Raw genomic sequence first — 15725 nt, 5'->3', positions numbered from 1 at the left:
GCTTTTGGGTGGAACCTTTAATTCTACTATTAGACTTGATCCTTTGTGTTGAATTTTGTTACTGGGGAGTGAACCCTGGGACACTTTACCACTGAGCTGTGTCCCCAGGCCTTTTCCTTTATTTATGTTGCACCTTTTAAAATATTTTTCAACTTCTAAGTTGTCGAGGGTCTCACTAAATTGCTGAGATTGGTCTCAACTTGCAATCTTACCGCCTCAGTGTCCCCATTTGCTGGGATTACAGGTGTGCACCACCACACCCGCAAGACTTGCTCCTCTTAATTCAATCTTTGATTGTTAGCTTAATATTGTTGTGATAAACACTGTGTGGCACTTTCCATTTCAGAGGCTCTGGCTGGCCTCAGCTGACCTCACTGCCCAAGTGTTCTGTGTCTCTCCACTTGATCACAGCCACCTAGGCTGGATTAGCATCTCCCTTGTTCTCAAGAAGATCACAGGGTAATTAAACCTTAACAGGGACCCTGAACTCCATGTGAGTGAATCTGCACCTCCCCCAAGATCCTTTCCTACTTCGTGAGTGTGCCAGAGACCAGCTCCCAGTTCAACTGGCATCAGCTGTGACTTCTGCAAATATTTGCATCTTAAAAGAACTGCAGGTAAATTTGTTATGAAATCTACACTCAACTTGGTGAGCTCAGAAGACTGCTGTTTGGAAATGTCATCTGGAGTTCAAGAAGTCTGAGGTAAGCACAAACCTATATTGAAGGTGCACTGCACATCAGAGCTCTGTGTAGATTCCCACCTGACTTCTCAGACTGCCTCAGACAGCTCAGCTGAGCTACACCTAGGCTCCTGGACCCAGCCAGGCCTGCCATGGGAATGTGTGCAGAGGCCACACTCCAAGGAAGTCACCCTACAATTTTCAAAGAAATAAGAGAACTTTTACCCACAAGGTTGGTTAGAAGGTGCCAATCGAAAACTAACGGTGAGAAGTGTGCAATCCAAGGAAGAGACCAAAAGAGCATCTTATGCAGTGTCATAAACGTAAGGCATTAACAGAGCCCCAAGCACTAAACCATGTGATCTGACCATGCAGCTGAACTCTACAGTTAAACATCAACTCCTGTCCTGTGTACAAAAAGTACATTAGAAAATAAAATCTTTAAATTATATCAATCAGGTTCCACTTCTGCGTAAGACAGAGAAAACACATGCCACCCTGTCTGGCCCTCTGAATGCAACTATCAAACCTAGGAAGAATGCACAGGCCAGCTATTTGAAAATGCCAGAAGGTCAACAGCAATAGGCCAATTTGGGGAGAACCCCGAGTTCAAAGCACCTGCCTGGTGGAGAGTTTATCACTTGTCTCTAGTGCAGGCCAGCCCAGCCTCAGCAAACCCACAGCCCAGAGGGGAGGCAAGATCCAGGGAAAACCCAGCTGGAAGAGTGGAAAGGGAACTCCCCAGAGCTCCTAGAGTAGACAAACCCCCACCACACCTTGCTCCTCTTCCTCCATTGTGGTTACCCTAGGACCTGGGCAATTCTACAGGGGCTGCAGTGGCAGCTGGTGGCAGCAATAGCAACCAGCAACAGGAATCTGTAGCCAGAACTCCTCCTCTCTGCTCTTCCAGTGTTAGTAACAGATATGGTGCAATTGTGGAAAGGGGAGGTTTCTCCCCAGACAGAAAATGGGAGACCCAGGAAACCAGAAAGTACTGGGGAGATTCCTGAGGAAGAGCTTAGGAATGCAACCCAGTACTACTGTGTATGGAATCCCTGGTTCATCCACAGCCTAGTCCTAAATGCAGACCCAAGACTTGGAGAACTGACCTAACAGATATATCTGTCCACATCCCAGACTGACCCCTGGGGAAGGGACATACTAGATAGAGGCACACAACACTGCAAGTCCTGTGAGACATTCAAAATGGCAGTTCCAACCTGCAGCTGAAACTAGCCAGCGTAATTGCTTGCTTAAACAAAAATATCAATATTCTCAATAGGGTTTCAACAAGAGAGAGCCTTATACTGCAATATTTAAAATGACTGGGATAGGGCTTAATGGTAGAGCACTTGCCTAGCATGCTCAATCAAGGTCCTGAGTTTGATAACCAGCATTGTAAAAAACAAAAATAGAGGAGGAGGAGGAGGAGGAGGAGGGGGAGGAGGAGGAGGAGGAGAAGAAGAAACACGCACACAATGACCAGGGTAAAATTCAAAATTAACTGGCATTTGAATAACCACGAACATCTCAGTCACATAAGGCAATCAATTCAACACAGTAAATACAATAACAGATGTTAGAATTATCTGATGAAGACTTTAAATTGTTATAAAAATACAAATAAGCACTGGTACTCTTAAAAAAGAAGCATTAGAAGAGAATGTATCAGTGAGAATATAGAAGGTGCAAAAATAAGCCAAATGGATATTTGGGAAATTTTTATGCAAAAATAAGCCAAATGGATAAACTGGGCCTGGGAAAGCCTCACTAGACTGACTGAATGGTAAAATGGAGATCAGAGTCAGGGAACTTGAAGATGGATGAATAGAAATCACCCAATCTGAGCAACACAGAGAAAAGATATTGTAGCCACAGATGAATAGCCTGTCACGAACTTGTGGGGCAATGACAAAAGTTTGTACCACTGGAGCTACAGAATGAGAAGACCGAGAATGAATGGATGAAAAAAATATTTGAATAAACCATAGCAAAAACTATTCCTAGTGATCAAAGAATGTTGAGTAAATCACTAACAAGAAAAATCCAAAGAATTCAGGATTAAAACTTGTCATAACCAAAATTGTTGAAGACAAAGAATCTTGAAAGCAGACAGAAAAACCAAGATGCATGAATTCAAGGGTAACAATGATTTGAATTACTAGAGATTTCTCATGATAAACCATCAAGACCAAAAGAAAGTAAGTGGAGCATCTTTAACATGCTAAAATAAATGCATTATCAAACTGTAATTCTGTATATAGAAAATATGACTTGGGAATTATCTATAATTCAGGAATGTTGGTGAAATAAAGACATTTTTAGATGAATAGAGCTGCTCTAAAATAAAGGAAGGTCCTCAGAGAAAAATATCATAAGGAAAGGAACCTCAGGATGAAGGAAGAGTAAGAGAAATGGTAAATTAACAAAATGTTCTCTTTGCCTTTCATGATAGAATAACAAGAATTATGAGATTTTCAGTGTAGCATAGAAGACAACTGGAAGCCAGGTGTGGTGACACACACCTGTCATCCCAGTGGCTCAGGAGGCTGAAGCAGGAGGATCACAAGTTCAAAGCCAGACTCAGCAAAAGTGAGGCACTAAGCAACTCAGCAAGACCCCGTCTCTAAATAAAATACAACATAGGGCTGGGGATGTGGCTCAGTGGTTGAGTGCCCCCGAGTTCAATCCCCAGTACAAAAAAGAAGACAATCGGAACATGAAGCAGGGAGGACAAAGAAACCAACGAGGTAGTCAGGTTGCATATTCCAACTCAAGTGGTGAAAAATTATCTTAAAAACACTGAGAAAAGCATTTTATAATCCAAAGAGCAAACACTAAAAAAAAAACTATACAAAAAGATAATTTTAAAAAAACAGTAAATTAAAAAAAAAACGTAATACTAAAAATACTCAAGTAGCTTTATAAAAGGCAGCAAAAAAAAAAAAAAAACAGAGAAAGTAGGGAAATGAAAACACTGGAAACAAACATGTAAGAATTATATTAAATGAAAATGATCTACCAGTCAGAATGGCAGCTATCAAGAATACAACCAACAATAAATGTTGGTGAGGATGTGGGGGAAAAGGCACACTCACACATTGCTGGTGGGACTGCAAATTGGTGCAGCCAATCTGGAAAGCAGTATGGAGATTCCTTGGGAAACTAGGACTGGAATCACCATTGACCCAGTTATCCCTCTCCTGGATCTATAACCAAAGGACTTAAAGCAAATTCTGACATATTTCAATGCTATAAATCCAACAGAATATACCACAATCTCTAATGATAACAACTATAAGATGCAGATGAAAGAAAAACCAAATAAATGAAAATACTGTGTTCAAAAATTGGAAGGCTCCATACAATAGATATTAATTCTCACAAAATATGGTTTAATGAAATTCTTATCAAAATACCATTAGGAATTTTTGTAGATATAGAATAACCAATTCTAAAATTTGTATGGAAAGGCAAAGACCTAGAATAGATTTAACAATTTTGAAAAATCAGAATAAAGTTTGAGGAGTGTACTACCCAATTTTAAGATTTACTATATGGTTATAGTAACCATGACAGTGTGGAATTGGCAGGGGGACAGACATAGAGATCTACGGAAGAGAATAAACCAGAAATAGAATCATACAAATATTGTTAAAATGTTAAGAAAGGTGCAAAGGTATTTCAATGAGGGAAAAATAGTCTTGGGAGCAAATGAGGCTAGAACAAAGAGAAGCTTATCTGCAACAGCATGAACTAGACACACTTTTATACCTCCTAAAAATGTAATGCAAAATAGATCTAAATGCAAAATATAAAACCATAAAACTTCTAGAAGAAAATACAGGAGAAAAATCTATGTGAAATCAAGTTTGTCAATGAGTTTCTAAACTCAGAAACATGATCCCTAAAAGAAAAAAAATTAACAAATTGGACTTGACAATATTAAAAACATTCATCTTTGAAATACTGTTGAGAATGAAAAGATAAGCCATAGACTGTGAGAACATATTTGCAAATCCCACAGCTTAATCAAGAGCTTGTATTTAGAATATATAAGGAACTTTAAAAAAAATTCAACATAAATAGGAGAACCACCAAACCAACTTCTTAAAGGGGCAGAAATTCCGCATAGACAACTCACCAAAGATGACACATGGGTGGCAAAAGAAAAATGTTCAACATCATTTGTCCTCAGGGAAATGCACATTAAAACTGTAATGAAATACCACTAATACTTAGTAGAATGGCCAAGATTCATAAAGCTAACAACAAATGCTGGTGAGGATGCAAAATAACAGAAACGCTTACTCACTCACTGCTGGTGGGCATCCAAAATGGTACAGCACTTGAGAAGACAGTTTGGCAATTCCTTGTAAAAGTAAACACAGTCATCAGGTGGCCTAGTGATTGCACTCTTGGGTACTTACTCAAGTGAAATGAAAACTTGGAGCCACACAAAAGCCTGTATATGCAGAAGTCCACAGCAGTTTTATTCATAATCACCTAAATGTGAAAGCAACTATGATGTTCTTCAACAGGGAAATGAAGAGCAAGGAAGTCATGATGTGTCACTTAGAACCCAAGCACACCTGTGCATTCTGACTTTTTTCCAAACGAGATTATCAGTAAGTTCAGGTAACTTTTGAAGAGAGTTTTAATTTGTCTTCCTAAATTATTTTGTCCTATGACACCAAACCGTTTTCTATAGCCAAACTTGATATATTAAAATTCCTAATTACTTTGAAATCAATGATCCTTAAACCGAATGGCTCCTTTCTTCCAGAATTTGGTCTCCTTTTAAACCACTGAAGGTTATGAAATAGATGGGAACCAAGCTTCTTTTAGAAGCATTCCACTATATCTTAACAGACAAGGTGACTTTTAACATTCTATGTTCTCAGTACTTAATCTGCTCCAAAGTCATCCCACCTATTTCTCTTTTGAGCTTCCTAAACAAACCGAGACCCACAGAGAAATATTACCATTTTAAGTGAGGTAGAAGGGACATTTGTCCATTTTGATACTGAATTCATAGCTAAGTGACCACTGCAGAAATTCTCATGTCTTGTGATGACAGCAATCAAAAAAAAAAAAATGCTGCACTGATTTTTTTTTTTAAATCTTTATTTTACTTTTTTTTTTTTTTAATGTGGTGCTGAGGATCGAACCCAGGGCCTCCCATGTGCTAGATGTAAAAGAGGACTGGCAAAGAGTGTCCACAAACTACCTTATTCCTGTAGTTACTATTTTCATTACTAGCACTCAGTTAATATACAAGCCAAGATAAGCAAACTCAGTTTTATTTTGCAATAACGTACTATCACAGAGGTTGCTGAAGCTCCACGTCCATGAGTGGTTTTCAATACATGTCAAATGGCAGGCACCCATTGCCTGAAAACAAAGTCGTGCCTGTCTTACATTTCTCTACTTAATTATAAAGACGCACCCACCAAGTCTGAAGTGCTAGTCCTTATCTAATGCTGCTGAAGCATCTGCCTGGTAGACGTATGAATAAAATCAATCAGAGTAAAGCAGGAATTATATTAAATACATGAAGTTCACCTTGTAGACAGGTTTTGTTCAAAATAAGGGTCTTTGAGGGATAAATCCTAAGAGCTGGCAATGTGAGTTTAGAATTAAAATCAACTTGGAAAGACAATCCCTCTATTTCTGTTTAGTTGAGGATGTTTGTGTGACTGTGTGTGTGTGTGTGTGTGTGTGTGTGTGTGTGTGTGTGTGTGTGTGTGTATACATACAGGTTGAATATCTCCTATCTGCAAGATTTGGATCATAAGTGTTTAGGATTTCAGATTCTTTCCAGATTCTGGAATATTTGTATATACATGAGGAGATAATCTTGGGGTGGGAACATGAAAATTCTGAATGAGAAATAAATTTAGGTTTCATATACACCTTGTAATAATAATCTGAAGGTAATTTTATATAATATTTTTAGGAATTTTATGTGTGAATTAAGTTTCATGGTGTGGAATTTTTCCACTTGTGGTATCACATAATTGCTCAAAATATTGAAAATTTTGGTTTTAAAATTTTAGTTTAGGGATGCTCAACCTAGGTATATGTGGATGTATGCACACACAGTGTAGTTACATAATACCAGATAACACACTTTGAGTAAATACACAGCTTTATTCAACTTTCTGCTGTGTTAATCAACCTGGTGCTGTGTTAATACAGCTTTCATGCATCATTTGGTATATCCCAGACACTGAGAAGAGATGCTTGTGTCCCTACCAGGCACACAAATCATAAGGTAGTGGATTTATGCACAACTCTCTGCAGTACAGAGTTTGGGTTGGCTCTTTTCTCAGTTTCAGCCTTCCCAAAGGTAAGCTAGCAGGAGGAGCCACCTTATGCCTTCTAATAGTGGCAGGACCCTGGCCAGCCCCTTCAGTTTGCAGGCCAGGCTATGAGAGCAGAAAGGACAATAGCTTGCCCCAAGCACAGTGGCCACTGAGGGACAAATCCCAGCCTGGATCCTGCACCCTTTTTCTAAGGCCTTCAAAAATGTGCAAGTCAGAATGTACTTCTGTTCCCTATCACCATGGCACATCATGAATTTATGCTTATAAATTATTCTCATGAAGCTCATAAAATGCTCCAGTGTGGGCTTCTGCATTTATAAGTGTTTTTTGGTGTGGAGAGGTTCGCGGCTGGCTGCGACTGAGTCAGACATGGGCAGGCCGTGGCACTTTGTTTATGAGTACGTAATAACATCTGTCTATGCCTCTAGTGATCCTGAAATGTGTGTGGCAAAACGAAGCCAAGTTAACTTTCTAATCATGAGTTCCTCCCAACAGGCCCAGGCAACACTGACGGACTAGAAAAGAATCAGGGGGGTGAAGCTGACATCAGTGGGAGCAGCCCAGGTGCTCCGTGGTGCTTGTTATTACAGACACACACTTCACACAGGGGAGGATTATTTTAATTCAGTGGGCTTCAGATCTTATAAATACAAGTAAAAACAAGCAGGTAACTATGACAACTCTACTTCAGAGAGATTCGATTTCAAAAATAAACCTATGCATTCATTCCCTTTATATTGTTCCCTCAACACATGCTTTGCCCTCTCTTCAGCTGGGGTTTTCATGCTACTTCAAAGCCATTTCTCTGACATCTTCAGACATGCCACCCGACACCGGGATGAAATCCGGAGAAGAATCTGGTCAGTGTGATAGAATCTGGCATTCCCTCTCCTACCTCCTTCTACCTGATGTGGCAGTGTGCATTATGGGTCTTTCTAGAAACTTCTATAGCTGATGCCAATGTCTCGTCTTTTGTATTCAGATCAGAGAAATGCCATTTTAACACATGCTGCTCTGCATCTGGGCCCATGTTCTCATCACATCCTCCATGGGATGCTGAGGTCACCTGAGACTGAATGGAGTATTTTCATGCACAGTCTTCAGCTGCCTTGCCTCATCTGGGCCTTTCCTGGAGTCCGTTCAGAAACTTCATCTTCCTTAGCAAAAACAAATGAGGCCCCTAATGACCAGGGCTGGTAAGCAGGGAAATGATCTGGAAAAAAATCTAGAGGTGTCTTCTCAGGGTTCCTGTCAGTGGATCCACTGATAATCAAGAAGTGTGGAGGTCCTGATGGAGCCTATATTGGGGCAGCTCAGGGAAAGAGGTAGGCCTGCAAATTAGGCAGGCCTGATATTTAGCCCATACCCCCATGAATGCAGGTTCCCTGATGGAAGACAAAGATATTGCAAAAAAACACCCTGAACGGTATCTCGGCTTAAGCGGTGCCATCTTGGTGCCCAGGTAGACCATTTGGGAGGCATTCTTCCATTCTCTCACAAAGCAGTTTAGCTTTAACTCACTAGGAGAGCTGCAAGCAGCATCAAGGCCCAGGGAAGTATTGGCATCTTCCTCAAGTTGAAGAAGGTTGGGATAGGAGAGAGAGAAAATGGCAGATCACATTTTATTCAAGAGCACCCATGAGTCTCCATGTTGTATATTCCAAAAGAACTGGGACGAAGAGAGATGTGCCCTTTACTGCCGACCATTGTTGCTGATCCTCATCATTTCCAGCAGGAAAAGGAACCTTGGAGTCTCTCTCTCACATAGAACCAGAGGTTCCTGGTCCTGACTGATGGAGTCTGTGGGTCATATGCACCGTTCAGCAAACTATTCCTCATACAGAGACCAAGACTCATTTGGCAACTCCTCTCAGAGCTTGACTACCAGAAGGCTTGGCACCTCTCTCCTTGGATAGTCTAGTCTGTCCTTGCTGGTGATGGGAAGTGAGTTAATGGTTCACTGGGTAGCCACTGTGGGCCATTGTCTATACTTGGGGGCCCGTGCTAAATCAGAGGCCATGAAAATGACATACTGAGGATTTGAACGTTTTTCTTTTTCACCCCATTATATGTGTCTTCTTCACAACAACCCTATGAGGCAGGTCTTCTATGGTCTCTGTCAGAGGTAGGTGAAGTAGGTGGTCACTAGTGGAGCTGGACCCGGATCTGCTGACTCTCCTGCTGCCCACCCTGTGGCTGTACTGTGCTTTGCCTTCCCTTAGCCCAGTTACCATGCGGCCTTTGCCTCCACTCATTAGGGTCTGGCTGCAGCAGCAACCAACAGAGACAGGGCCAGTGTGTGGTGAAGGTGGAGCTGGCACCTTCTAAGAGTAGGGAAAAGGCTGACATTCCACTGTGGGGGGAGCCAGCCCCAGCTTCTGGGAGCCCAGGTCCCTGAGGAAACAACTTGGCCTGCAGAATTTAAGACATCAGCTTCTGGAGCTGGGTCAAAGTGGGGAGCAATGCTGTCTCCACAGACATTTCCAGATTTGGAAAAGAAGTGTTTAAAGGATGAATCTGAATGATCAAGTGGCACGGGAGAGCAGACATCAGTGAGAACACACGAGAGTTGAAAATTGTTCTTCTCTCTCTTGACCTTTTCCTCCTCCTCCTGGTGTCTGGATGCTTCTCAACCTTGCCCGACACCCCCATTCTCCTCTCCTGCCCCCTCTTGTCTATACTTGGGGGCCCCTGCTAAATCAGAGGCCATGAAAATGACATACTGAGGATTTGAATGTTTTTCTTTTTCACCCCATAAGACATTATTATTTTCTAGAACAAAATTATCCATAGCTGCCTCCTCCTTCATTTGAGGCCAGCCAATTCTCTCAGCTCTCCACAGGGCAGTAAAAATGCCCTTATTGCTTAGAAACTGTTCATAATTACATCAGTTTCTAGCCATTAAATCTGGTAAGTTTAAAGTGCTGAATATAATATAGCTGGTCAGGGAAATCTTTTAGGGCTGATCCAACCAACTATCTACAACAGCCAGGTCCAAAATAAGTGAGGAAAAAACAGGTTTAATTGACAAAAAATTATAGTTGTGGACCTCTTGTGAATATGAGAATAAACTAGACTTGACCCAAAGAAAGTTCTAGTGAAATACAGGATCAGGACATACCATTTTTCCCAGGGAGACCTAAACCAAATGCTTAGAAAGAAAAGCATGAGAAAATAGATTTCCAAGGTAGTGGCAATGGGACATCAACCAAGGGATATGGCTGAAACTGTTTCTCACAAGAGAAAATGCTTGGGGTTGGTAACCCTGGTGTGATTTGATAAGTGTGAGAACTTGAGTCCTGAAAAAAAGAGGAATCATGTGAGTTCTGCAAACTTGTCCCAAACACATCTTAGCCAGTCCTTAGAAATACTGCACAAGTTAAAACTGAGGTGTCTATTTGACAGTGGAGTCACTAACTTTGTGTTATGAGTGGTGTGGTGTGTGTGTGTGTGTGTGTGTGTGTGTGTGTGTGAGAGAGAGAGAGAGAGAGAGAGAGAGAGAGAGAGAGAGAGAGAGAGAGAGAGAGAGAGACTGACTCTGAGATGGAAAAGAAGTAGACTGGAGAAGTAGCCTCATGGTGCCTATCTCCAGCCTTTCTCTGAACTCTTCATTGGATAGAGCGGAGCAAAGTATAGAAATATCAGGCCAACAGGCTAAATAACTGCACCCCCCAAGCTCCCTTTTTACCTGTTTCCTTACATTACAGAGTGAAAACACTGTTGGCTACTAAACCACTCTGTGGTGATTCAGCCGATGCTCATAATATAAAGTAAAAACCATCAAATATAAAAACACACGTGGACCCTGACTGCAGGGATATGCAATGAGTACGGGTACCTCCCAAGTTAGGAGCCATGTATGTGACTCCCAATCCTTGCTCCTAAGGCCCTCTGTCTATCAGAGGGAGGCAGAAAAGAAAATCAATCACACATGAGAAGAGTACACTCAAAAACTCTTTTGGCAACTGCAAAGGGCCTATGCATATTAGAATAATTCTGAGGTTGAAAAGGCAGGGTGTATCAAGTGCCTATTGGGTGCTGGACTCCATTTAGATTCTGGGATGAGGCCTCATTGGTATCCAGTCAGAGCTTTCACTGTGAAAAGGACGGTTAAAAAGTAAAGAAGTAATTTGAGATGGCAGTAGGTGTCTATAGGTGGCAGAGCTGGGGACAGAATGATGAGGCAGAAGCAGCCATGAGAACACCTGGGGGATTTGTACTCCAAAGAGGGACCACAGGAGCCTGGGGATGTGGAAGCAGGGACCGTAGGAGGATGAGAGGCAAAGGGGGTGAGGCGCCACCTCCAGGAACCCAGCACCAGGTCCCCAGCACGCTGACCTCGGTCCTTCTCCCTGCCTCCACTCCCCAGTGAGGTGCAACCTGGACCTTCACCCTCCACGGCGAGAGGACGCCCCAGTGGAGCTGTGAGCTGCAGGTGACAGATGAGGAGGCAAGTAGAGTGCTGCAGGCCCCTTGGTGTAGGGCTAAGTGTCCAAACAGTCCCTGGGCGGGGGCCAGGGAGTGAGAGAGAGAAGTCTGCATTCTTTTTGTGTGTGTGTGCTGGGGATGGAACCCAGGGCCTTGTGCATGAGAGGCCAGCACTCTACCAACTGAGCTATGTCCCCAGCCCTAAAGGTCTGCATTCTTCATGACAGGGAAACAGAAGAGATTTCTATAAGAACTAAAATAAACGCAAGCACTCTTCAGAGAAGAGGAGGTACGAATGAGCACACAAAACTTACATTTGAAAACAGGCAACATGGGGTGGAGGGACGATCACCTACTTGACCATTTTTAGTCATCTTTTCAACAGAATTATTATATAAACATTTTAATTTGGGGGTAAGTGACCACTTTTTTAATACATGGCAAAATTGTCACCTAAATGAGTGAAGTCTTCAACCCCCTCCTGCAACACATGGTAACAGAGGAAAGTCAGTTGGTTATGGCTGGCATGAATTCTGCTCTATTGAACAAAAACATCTTTGCTGCAGTGAATTCACAATTAAGGAAGGGCGACTGAGGAGACGACACAGACTTGGGACCCAGTGTGGGTCCTCAAGGCCTTCAGAGGAGCCCGAGTTCAAAAACCCTAAGGGTGTCAAGTTGGGATTTGTAGTGTAGGACACAGTGCCCTAGTGTCAGAGGGAGAGGAGGGCTCCAAGTGGGGAGGCCTGAAACTGGAGGCTGGGCCCTGAGCCTCCAGTCTGGAGGGGCCACTCCTGGGCCAGCTGGCACATCTGTAGCCACAGGTAGGCAGGCCACAGAGCGGCCAGCTTTGGGAATGAACAACATGTCCCTGGACTCAATGGCAGTCACCCTGACCTGGCACTCCCTCAACACGTGTCAGAATAAGGCTGAACACAGTTGGGCCCCAGAAGCAGGAGCTGGTGGAACCACTTGAGCTAGGAGTCCCCTCAGTCCTCCTTCGACCTTGCTCTGACCTCCACACTCCACCTCATATGTACTTCTGTGACTTTCCAAGGGAACATGAGGGACCATTGAAATTCCCTCACATTAACCAAACTGGGAGGAATATAGAGCAGGAAGGAGAATTAAAATTAAAACACACTTTGGTTTACATGATTAAAGTTGTCAGGCGCCAATTAGTCAAAATTTAGGCCTGTACTGACGGCCGGACAGATGAAAACTCCCACGGTGGTTGTTATTTTTGTCAAGGAACTTGATCAAATACTGCCAGACTCCATTTGGAGACGTTTAAATAACCACCATTTTGAGAAAATGAAGAGCCCCTTTGAGAGATCTCACCCTGCCCTCCCTCGGGTGGGAGCAGAGTCTGAGGACACTCTCGGTGAGGCCTGGCTCCGGAAGCAGAGAGGGCAATCCTGAAATTGCTAGATTTTCAGTTCAGACAGACAGGGCAGCTGCCAGCTGACCCCAAAGCATTCATTATGCAGGACTGGATAGTGACAGGGGGTGTGTGTGTGTGTGTGTGTGTGTGTGTGTGTGTGTGTGTGTGTGTGTGTGTGTGTGTGTGTGTGTGGTGGCAGGGGCTTGAAAAACTCACAACAGAGTCTGCTGACCCACACTCTCTGCTCTGGGGAAAGTCTGATGGGCCACTAGGACCCAGCAAAATTTGTATGCATGGGAGACAACTTCCTGCCCAAGTGTCAGATTGACCTTGGGGTAAAATTAACTAAAGCAAGGTCTCAGAGGCTGCAGAGGACTACTTCAAAGAGCCCAAATATTTCTCTGTAAAAGTCTCTCGACAGGCAGAGTAGACTAACCTCCTCAGGCCTCTATGCTTTGTCCTCATGGAGACCATCAAGGACAGGGAAAGTGGGGAGAGTGGCTGGTGCTGGTGGCAGGGCAGGGTTGAGGATCCTGGACTGAGAGGAGTTGTGACTACATGTGTCAATCACTCATGTGACCTCCTGTGAAACCCCAGCGCTTCTATAGAGACACCAAAGTTTTGGTCCAAGGTCTCCAGTGGGTAGAGCCAAAGCTTCAGAAAAGCCTCAGGCTGGCTGCAGACGGCTCTCACATCCTTGAGGAGCAGAGAGGACACATGAAGAGAGGCATCTCAGAGCCAAGGTCCCAGGTTCTGAGGCCCAGAGGGACTCCCTCCTGCGTGGTGAGCCACCACGGGGAGTTCCCAGGGACAGGCTGTTTGGTTTATCACTGTTTCTTCACATTGTTCCTAATGGCTCAGAGCATGCGTTCCACCTCTCAGAAGCCTAAGAAGGTGACACCAGAAGAACTTCAGGTGCCTTTGGACGACCTAGAGTGTGAATAACTTAAGCGGTTCATGGACGCCAGCTCAAACACAAAAGTATCCTTCGAAGGTTTTCGCTGAACAAAGGTAGGAAAATAGTTTTGACTACAAAAGGATTTCAACAGAGGGGAGACCAGGGGGATGCTATTATTCCTTCTAACCTAAGTGCTAGCTCCCCTACCTTCCCACAAATAGCCTCTTACTCCCATGGTCCCTTGATCATTACATAGTGCATACTTGTATCAAAATACCACACTGTACATAAATATGTACAATTAATTATGTGTCAATTAAAAGCAAGCAAACAAACCCACTCTGCTCAGCAACTCGCTTATAAGAGCAAAGGAATTGGTGACAGGAGGATGCGACTGCCTCTGCCCCAGTCTTCTAACCCTTATTGCCCCCTACCTTAGCACTATACATCCTGCATGGCTTAGGTCTTCATATGACAACCACCACAGTGAAATGTCATTTGCATGCATAACCCAATTGACCTCAGAGTGCCATGAATCCCACAACTCTTGCTCACAGAGGAGGAAACAGCTACCTCCGGAGGCAAAGTGACCAGCCATGACCTCTCTTAGAATACAACCCTGAGAAGGAGTGCAGGGCTTTCAAGCCAGGAGCGGAAGCCAAGAGGCATGCAAGATCAAGATCATCCATGACACAGGAGAAAAGCCGATTTGGTGGCTCCATGGCCTAAGTTACTACCTCATATTAGTGTTCCTCTACTTGGGGTGATTTAGGTCCGTAGGAGACATTTGGCAATTTTCAGTTCAGACAGACAGGTCTGGTTGCTACAACGGGGCAAAGGGGAGGTGCTACTAAGGCCTAGTGGACAGGCTAGAAGAAGAAGCACAGGCTAGCCTCGGGGATAAAGAGTTACATGACTCGAGATGTCGACAGTGCTGAGGTTGAGGCACCAGATCCTTGCTGGATCAGACTCTGGTGCCTCTCATGTCATACTCTATGTGTACAGTGTCTTTCTTCAGGTTACCCACCTCCACGCACCACTCCTTTCCCCCATCCTAAGATGGAATCTTGCAGCAGTGTTTCTTCTGTGGCACATGGGCCACTGGCCATCATTGGATGAATTCTGTTCCAGGCTTGACTTGGGCTTCAAGGTCCTTCTGAGCTTCCCAAGGCAGAGAGGCTCTAGCAGATCATCCTTAAAGGCCCTGCACCCCACCATCCCCACAAGCAGTTCCAGTAAACACTCAGATCTCCAGTTGAAGGCTCTGCGTGTAGCTTCAGGGCCAGTCAAGGAATAGTACCTTAGCAGTGTGCAGGGGCCGGTGGCCCCTCAGCGGCTCTCTGTACCAAAGTGCTCACTGGTTACATGAATCCAACCAAACCAGCAGACATTTTATAGCCTGACCAGTGGACACTCAGATGTCATCAGGTAGTTCTTTTTCCCAGATGACCCACTTGAATGAAGCAAGCCTTACTGTATTCATATGGAATTAGTTCTGTATGAGTTTTAGAATATATCAGAATTTAAGCAAAAAAAAAAAATGTGTGATGAGCAGAACTTCCCCTATCCCCTCAGTATTTGGGAATCATATTCAGGCCCTCACATGTTAGGCAAGTGCTCTTCCACTGAGACTCAACCCCAGGTCTTCATTATTTCACATTTAGGATATAATCACTCAAATGTATTCCTTGGGAATGGATAATTCCATCCATCTCCATTAACTTCACTAATCATCATTTCAATATAAATCCATGAAAAGAATAAAGGTTACAGACTACAGGAGTCTGACATGTCACTCAACATGTCCTTTTATGAAAAACAATCCTAGAAACAGAGACCTGGCCTGGAGAGATGAACAAGCCCCAGGAACTCATGGTCCCGTGTAAGTGCACAGTCTTCCAATATCTGGATTAGGCGAGAGAGTACAGCACAATCCAGAGGCTCCTGCAACCGAGGGACACCCTGAGACTACATCCACTTTACGATGTTACAAACTGGCACCGT

The 15725-nt window shown here is 43.6% G+C and overlaps 1 protein-coding gene across 2 annotated transcripts in view; it reads right to left on the bottom strand.

Annotated features, from left to right (window-relative positions):
* The window catches only part of Ulk4 (unc-51 like kinase 4), a 496824-nt gene that overhangs the window by 3712 nt on the left and 477387 nt on the right, over positions 1-15725 (bottom strand). The window lies entirely within an intron of this gene.

This window comes from Ictidomys tridecemlineatus, chromosome 2 (assembly GCF_052094955.1).
Source record: "Ictidomys tridecemlineatus isolate mIctTri1 chromosome 2, mIctTri1.hap1, whole genome shotgun sequence".
Classification (NCBI taxonomy): Eukaryota; Metazoa; Chordata; class Mammalia; order Rodentia; family Sciuridae; genus Ictidomys; species Ictidomys tridecemlineatus.
This window is presented reverse-complemented; position numbering and strand designations above follow the sequence as displayed.